Source organism: Carettochelys insculpta, unplaced genomic scaffold (genome assembly GCF_033958435.1).
Source record: "Carettochelys insculpta isolate YL-2023 unplaced genomic scaffold, ASM3395843v1 scaffold_0042, whole genome shotgun sequence".
In the NCBI taxonomy this organism is placed as follows: Eukaryota; Metazoa; Chordata; order Testudines; family Carettochelyidae; genus Carettochelys; species Carettochelys insculpta.
The window spans coordinates 187,501-195,000 of NW_027439079.1; the positions used below are offsets into that span (position 1 = coordinate 187,501).

Sequence of the window (7,500 nt, forward strand, 5' to 3'; positions counted from 1 at the left end):
CACCGGGTGAGGGCCTTAGCTTCCTCGCCCGCCCCCCCGCCCCCGACACGCAGGCAGGCAGAGGGAAAGGCCTCAGCGCCCCCCAGGACCGTCGCGCCGCCTTGGCCTCACGGCTTCCCTGCTCCCGCACGGCAGACACACGCCCCGCTCTACCCCCGCTGGGGCCAAAAGCTGCCTACGGCACCTGGGATTCCCAGGCGGTCACCCATCCAGGTACTAGCCAGGCCCGGGACGGTTTACCTTCCGAGATCGGACGAGATCGGGGGCATTCGGTCCGGTATGGCCGTAGGCCCCCGCCTCCCCGGGCTTTAGCGTCAGCAGCCTGGCCTCAGTCAGCCGGGCCCAAACAATTAACCCGGAGGCCGGGCCGAGGGAAAACTTCCTCCGAGCCGGCCCAAGGGGAAGGGAGGACGAGGACGCCGGGCCCGGGAGGTGACAGGACGTGCACGTCAGACCCGGGAAGCTGTGCGCCCCGAGGTTAACCCCCGGGCCGGGGCGGGGAGAGAAAAATGTTCTAAGTCCGGTAGGGACAGCAGGTCAACCCCGGTCCGAGGCGGGGAGAGAAATTTTCCAAGTCCGGCAGGGACAGCAGGTCAACCCCGGCCGCCGTAGCAGAGGTTGACCTGGTGTCCGATTCGCTCCCCGGGCACCAGGTCAACCTCGGGCGCTTTAGCGGAGGTTGACCTGGTGTCCGATTCGCTCCCCGGGCACCAGGTCAACCTCGGGCGCCTTAGCAGAGGTTGACCTGGTGTCCGATTCGCTCCCCGGGCACCAGGTAAACCGTGGCCGCTTTCAGCGGAGGTTGACCTGGTGGCCGATCCCCTCCTCGGGCTCCAAGTCCGGCAGGGACAGCAGGTGAACCCCGGCCGCTTTAGCAGAGGTTGACCTGGTGTCCGATTCGCTCCCCGGGCACCAGGTAAACCGTGGCCGCTTTCAGCGGAGGTTGACCTGGTGGCCGATCCCCTCCTCGGGCTCCAAGTCCGGCAGGGACAGCAGGTCAACCCCGGCCGCTTTAGCAGAGGTTGACCTGGTGTCCGATTCGCTCCCCGGGCACCAGGTAAACCGTGGCCGCTTTCAGCGGAGGTTGACCTGGTGGCCGATCCCCTCCTCGGGCTCCAAGTCCGGCAGGGACAGCAGGTGAACCCCGGCCGCTTTAGCAGAGGTTGACCTGGTGTCCGATTCGCTCCCCGGGCACCAGGTAAACCGTGGCCGCTTTCAGCGGAGGTTGACCTGGTGGCCGATCCCCTCCTCGGGCTCCAAGTCCGGCAGGGACAGCAGGTCAACCCCGGCCGCTTTAGCAGAGGTTGACCTGGTGTCCGATTCGCTCCCCGGGCACCAGGTAAACCGTGGCCGCTTTCAGCGGAGGTTGACCTGGTGGCCGATCCCCTCCTCGGGCTCCAAGTCCGGCAGGGACAACAGGTCAACCCCGGTTCCGGGCGGGGAGAGAAAAATTTTCTAAGTCCGGCAGGGACAGCAGGTCAACCCCGGCCGCCGTAGCAGAGGTTGACCTGGTGTCCGATTCGCTCCCCGGGCACCAGGTCAACCTCGGGCGCCTTAGCAGAGGTTGACCTGGTGTCCGATTCGCTCCCCGGGCACCAGGTAAACCGTGGCCGCTTTCAGCGGAGGTTGACCTGGTGGCCGATCCCCTCCTCGGGCTCCAAGTCCGGCAGGGACAGCAGGTGAACCCCGGCCGCTTTAGCAGAGGTTGACCTGGTGTCCGATTCGCTCCCCGGGCACCAGGTAAACCGTGGCCGCTTTCAGCGGAGGTTGACCTGGTGGCCGATCCCCTCCTCGGGCTCCAAGTCCGGCAGGGACAGCAGGTCAACCCCGGCCGCTTTAGCAGAGGTTGACCTGGTGTCCGATTCGCTCCCCGGGCACCAGGTAAACCGTGGCCGCTTTCAGCGGAGGTTGACCTGGTGGCCGATCCCCTCCTCGGGCTCCAAGTCCGGCAGGGACAGCAGGTGAACCCCGGCCGCTTTAGCAGAGGTTGACCTGGTGTCCGATTCGCTCCCCGGGCACCAGGTAAACCGTGGCCGCTTTCAGCGGAGGTTGACCTGGTGGCCGATCCCCTCCTCGGGCTCCAAGTCCGGCAGGGACAGCAGGTCAACCCCGGCCGCTTTAGCAGAGGTTGACCTGGTGTCCGATTCGCTCCCCGGGCACCAGGTAAACCGTGGCCGCTTTCAGCGGAGGTTGACCTGGTGGCCGATCCCCTCCTCGGGCTCCAAGTCCGGCAGGGACAACAGGTCAACCCCGGTTCCGGGCGGGGAGAGAAAAATTTTCTAAGTCCGGCAGGGACAGCAGGTCAACCCCGGCCGCCGTAGCAGAGGTTGACCTGGTGTCCGATTCGCTCCCCGGGCACCAGGTCAACCTCGGGCGCCTTAGCAGAGGTTGACCTGGTGTCCGATTCGCTCCCCGGGCACCAGGTAAACCGTGGCCGCTTTCAGCGGAGGTTGACCTGGTGGCCGATCCCCTCCTCGGGCTCCAAGTCCGGCAGGGACAGCAGGTGAACCCCGGCCGCTTTAGCAGAGGTTGACCTGGTGTCCGATTCGCTCCCCGGGCACCAGGTAAACCGTGGCCGCTTTCAGCGGAGGTTGACCTGGTGGCCGATCCCCTCCTCGGGCTCCAAGTCCGGCAGGGACAGCAGGTCAACCCCGGCCGCTTTAGCAGAGGTTGACCTGGTGTCCGATTCGCTCCCCGGGCACCAGGTAAACCGTGGCCGCTTTCAGCGGAGGTTGACCTGGTGGCCGATCCCCTCCTCGGGCTCCAAGTCCGGCAGGGACAACAGGTCAACCCCGGTTCCGGGCGGGGAGAGAAAAATTTTCTAAGTCCGGCAGGGACAGCAGGTCAACCCCGGCCGCCGTAGCAGAGGTTGACCTGGTGTCCGATTCGCTCCCCGGGCACCAGGTCAACCTCGGGCGCTTTAGCAGAGGTTGACCTGGTGTCCGATTCGGTCCCCGGGCACCAGGTAAACCGTGGCCGCTTTCAGCGGAGGTTGACCTGGTGGCCGATCCCCTCCTGGGGCTCCAAGTCCGGCAGGGACAGCAGGTCAACCCCGGTCCCAGGCGGGGAGAGAAAAAATTTCTAAGTCCTTCAGGGACAACAGGTCAACCCCGGTTCCGAGCGGGAGAGAAAAATTTTCCAAGTCCGGCAGGGACAACAGGTCAACCCCGGTTCCGGGCGGGGAGAGAAAAATTTTCAAAGTCCGGCAGGGACAGCAGGTCAACCCCGGCCGCTTCAGCGGAGGTTGACCTGGTGTCCGATTCGGTCCCCGGGCACCAGGTAAACCGTGGCCGCTTTCAGCGGAGGTTGACCTGGTGGCCGATCCCCTCCTCGGGCTCCAAGTCCGGCACGGACAGCAGGTCAACCCCGGCCGCTTTAGCAGAGGTTGACCTGGTGTCCGATTCGCTCCCCGGGCACCAGGTAAACCGTGGCCGCTTTCAGCGGAGGTTGACCTGGTGGCCGATCCCCTCCTCGGGCTCCAAGTCCGGCAGGGACAGCAGGTCAACCCCGGCCGCTTCAGCTGAGGTTGACCTGGTGTCCGATTCGCTCCCCGGGCACCAGGTAAACCGTGGCCGCTTTCAGCGGAGGTTGACCTGGTGGCCGATCCCCTCCTGGGGCTCCAAGTCCGGCAGGGACAACAGGTCAACCCCGGTCCCAGGCGGGAGAGAAAAATTTTCTAAGTCCGGCAGGGACAACAGGTCAACCCCGGTTCCGAGCGGGAGAGAAAAATTTTCTAAGTCCGGCAGGGACAACAGGTCAACCCCGGTCCCAGGCGGCAGAGAAAAATTTTCTAAGTCCGGCAGGGACAACAGGTCAACCCCGGTCCCAGGCGGGAGAGAAAAAATTTCTAAGTCCGGCAGGGACAACAGGTCAACCCCGGTCCCAGGCTGGAGAGAAAAATTTTCTAAGTCCGGCAGGGACAGCAGGTCAACCCCGGCCGCTTTAGCAGAGGTTGACCTGGTGTCCGATTCGCTCCCCGGGCACCAGGTCAACCTCTGGCGCTTTAGCAGAGGTTGACCTGGTGTCAGATTCGCTCCCCGGGCACCAGGTCAACCTCGGTCGCTTTAGCAGAGGTTGACCTGGTGTCCGATTCGCTCCCCGGGCACCAGGTAAACCGTGGCCGCTTTCAGCGGAGGTTGACCTGGTGGCCGATCCCCTCCTGGGGCTCCAAGTCCGGCAGGGACAACAGGTCAACCCCGGTCCCAGGCGGGGAGAGAAAAAATTTCTAAGTCCGGCAGGGACAACAGGTCAACCCCGGTCCCAGGCGGGGAGAGAAAAAATTTCTAAGTCCGGCAGGGACAACAGGTCAACCCCGGTCCCAGGCTGGAGAGAAAAATTTTCCAAGTCCGGCAGGGACAGCAGGTCAACCCCGGCCGCTTCAGCTGAGGTTGACCTGGTGTCCGATTCGCTCCCCGGGCACCAGGTAAACCGTGGCCGCTTTCAGCGGAGGTTTACCTGGTGGCCGATCCCCTCCTCGGGCTCCAAGTCCGGCAGGGACAACAGGTCAACCCCGGTCCCAGGCGGGAGAGAAAAATTTTCTAAGTCCGGCAGGGACAACAGGTCAACCCCGGTTCCGAGCGGGAGAGAAAAATTTTCTAAGTCCGGCAGGGACAACAGGTCAACCCCGGTCCCAGGCGGCAGAGAAAAAATTTCTAAGTCCGGCAGGGACAACAGGTCAACCCCGGTACCGGGCGGGAGAGAAAAAATTTCTAAGTCCGGCAGGGACAACAGGTCAACCCCGGTCCCAGGCTGGAGAGAAAAAATTTCTAAGTCCGGCAGGGACAACAGGTCAACCCCGGTCCCAGGCGGCAGAGAAAAAATTTCTAAGTCCGGCAGGGACAACAGGTCAACCCCGGTCCCAGGCGGGAGAGAAAAATTTTCTAAGTCCGGCAGGGACAACAGGTCAACCCCGGTCCCAGGCGGCAGAGAAAAAATTTCTAAGTCCGGCAGGGACAACAGGTCAACCCCGGTCCCAGGCGGGAGAGAAAAATTTTCTAAGTCCGGCAGGGACAACAGGTCAACCCCGGTCCCAGGCGGCAGAGAAAAAATTTCTAAGTCCGGCAGGGACAACAGGTCAACCCCGGTACCGGGCGGGAGAGAAAAAATTTCTAAGTCCGGCAGGGACAACAGGTCAACCCCGGTCCCAGGCTGGAGAGAAAAAATTTCTAAGTCCGGCAGGGACAACAGGTCAACCCCGGTCCCAGGCGGCAGAGAAAAAATTTCTAAGTCCGGCAGGGACAACAGGTCAACCCCGGTCCCAGGCGGCAGAGAAAAAATTTCTAAGTCCGGCAGGGACAACAGGTCAACCCCGGTCCCAGGCGGCAGAGAAAAAATTTCTAAGTCCGGCAGGGACAACAGGTCAACCCCGGTCCCAGGCGGGAGAGAAAAATTTTCTAAGTCCGGCAGGGACAACAGGTCAACCCCGGTCCCAGGCGGGAGAGAAAAATTTTCTAAGTCCGGCAGGGACAACAGGTCAACCCCGGTCCCAGGCGGCAGAGAAAAATTTTCTAAGTCCGGCAGGGACAACAGGTCAACCCCGGTCCCAGGCGGCAGAGAAAAAATTTCTAAGTCCGGCAGGGACAACAGGTCAACCCCGGTCCCAGGCTGGAGAGAAAAAATTTCTAAGTCCGGCAGGGACAACAGGTCAACCCCGGTCCCAGGCGGGAGAGAAAAAATTTCTAAGTCCGGCAGGGACAACAGGTCAACCCCGGTCCCGGGCTGGAGAGAAAAATTTTCTAAGTCCGGCAGGGACAACAGGTCAACCCCGGTCCCAGGCTGGAGAGAAAAAATTTCTAAGTCCGGCAGGGACAACAGGTCAACCCCGGTCCCAGGCGGCAGAGAAAAAATTTCTAAGTCCGGCAGGGACAACAGGTCAACCCCGGTCCCAGGCGGGAGAGAAAAATTTTCTAAGTCCGGCAGGGACAACAGGTCAACCCCGGTCCCAGGCGGCAGAGAAAAAATTTCTAAGTCCGGCAGGGACAACAGGTCAACCCCGGTACCGGGCGGGAGAGAAAAAATTTCTAAGTCCGGCAGGGACAACAGGTCAACCCCGGTCCCAGGCGGCAGAGAAAAAATTTCTAAGTCCGGCAGGGACAACAGGTCAACCCCGGTCCCAGGCTGGAGAGAAAAATTTTCTAAGTCCGGCAGGGAGAACAGGTCAACCCCGGTCCCAGGCGGCAGAGAAAAATTTTCTAAGTCCGGCAGGGACAGCAGGTCAACCCCGGTCCCAGGCTGGAGAGAAAAATTTTCTAAGTCCGGCAGGGACAGCAGGTCAACCCCGGCCGCTTTAGCAGAGGTTGACCTGGTGTCCGATTCGCTCCCCGGGCACCAGGTCAACCTCTGGCGCTTTAGCAGAGGTTGACCTGGTGTCAGATTCGCTCCCCGGGCACCAGGTCAACCTCGGTCGCTTTAGCAGAGGTTGACCTGGTGTCCGATTCGCTCCCCGGGCACCAGGTAAACCGTGGCCGCTTTCAGCGGAGGTTGACCTGGTGGCCGATTCCCTCCTCGGGCTCCAAGTCCGGCAGGGACAGCAGGTCAACCCCGGTCCCAGGCGGGGAGAGAAAAAATTTCTAAGTCCGGCAGGGACAACAGGTCAACCCCGGTCCCAGGCTGGAGAGAAAAATTTTCCAAGTCCGGCAGGGACAGCAGGTCAACCCCGGCCGCTTCAGCTGAGGTTGACCTGGTGTCCGATTCGCTCCCCGGGCACCAGGTAAACCGTGGCCGCTTTCAGCGGAGGTTTACCTGGTGGCCGATCCCCTCCTCGGGCTCCAAGTCCGGCAGGGACAACAGGTCAACCCCGGTCCCAGGCGGGAGAGAAAAATTTTCTAAGTCCGGCAGGGACAACAGGTCAACCCCGGTCCCAGGCTGGAGAGAAAAATTTTCTAAGTCCGGCAGGGACAGCAGGTCAACCCCGGCCGCTTTAGCAGAGGTTGACCTGGTGTCCGATTCGCTCCCCGGGCACCAGGTCAACCTCTGGCGCTTTAGCAGAGGTTGACCTGGTGTCAGATTCGCTCCCCGGGCACCAGGTCAACCTCGGTCGCTTTAGCAGAGGTTGACCTGGTGTCCGATTCGCTCCCCGGGCACCAGGTAAACCGTGGCCGCTTTCAGCGGAGGTTGACCTGGTGGCCGATTCCCTCCTAGGGCTCCAAGTCCGGCAGGGACAGCAGGTCAACCCCGGTCCCAGGCGGGGAGAGAAAAAATTTCTAAGTCCGGCAGGGACAACAGGTCAACCCCGGTCCCAGGCTGGAGAGAAAAATTTTCCAAGTCCGGCAGGGACAGCAGGTCAACCCCGGTCCCAGGCGGGAGAGAAAAATTTTCTAAGTCCGGCAGGGACAACAGGTCAACCCCGGTCCCAGGCGGCAGAGAAAAAATTTCTAAGTCCGGCAGGGACAACAGGTCAACCCCGGTCCCAGGCGGGAGAGAAAAATTTTCTAAGTCCGGCAGGGACAACAGGTCAACCCCGGTCCCAGGCGGCAGAGAAAAAATTTCTAAGTCCGGCAG

General features: G+C 61.9%; 1 non-coding gene across 1 annotated transcript; it reads right to left on the minus strand.

Annotated features, from left to right (window-relative positions):
* Nucleotides 1-172: 172 nt before the first annotated feature.
* Nucleotides 173-291, minus strand: LOC142006130 (5S ribosomal RNA). The gene has a single exon (XR_012643243.1). It is a non-coding gene; the product is annotated as a 5S ribosomal RNA (ribosomal RNA).
* Nucleotides 292-7,500: the final 7,209 nt, after the last annotated feature.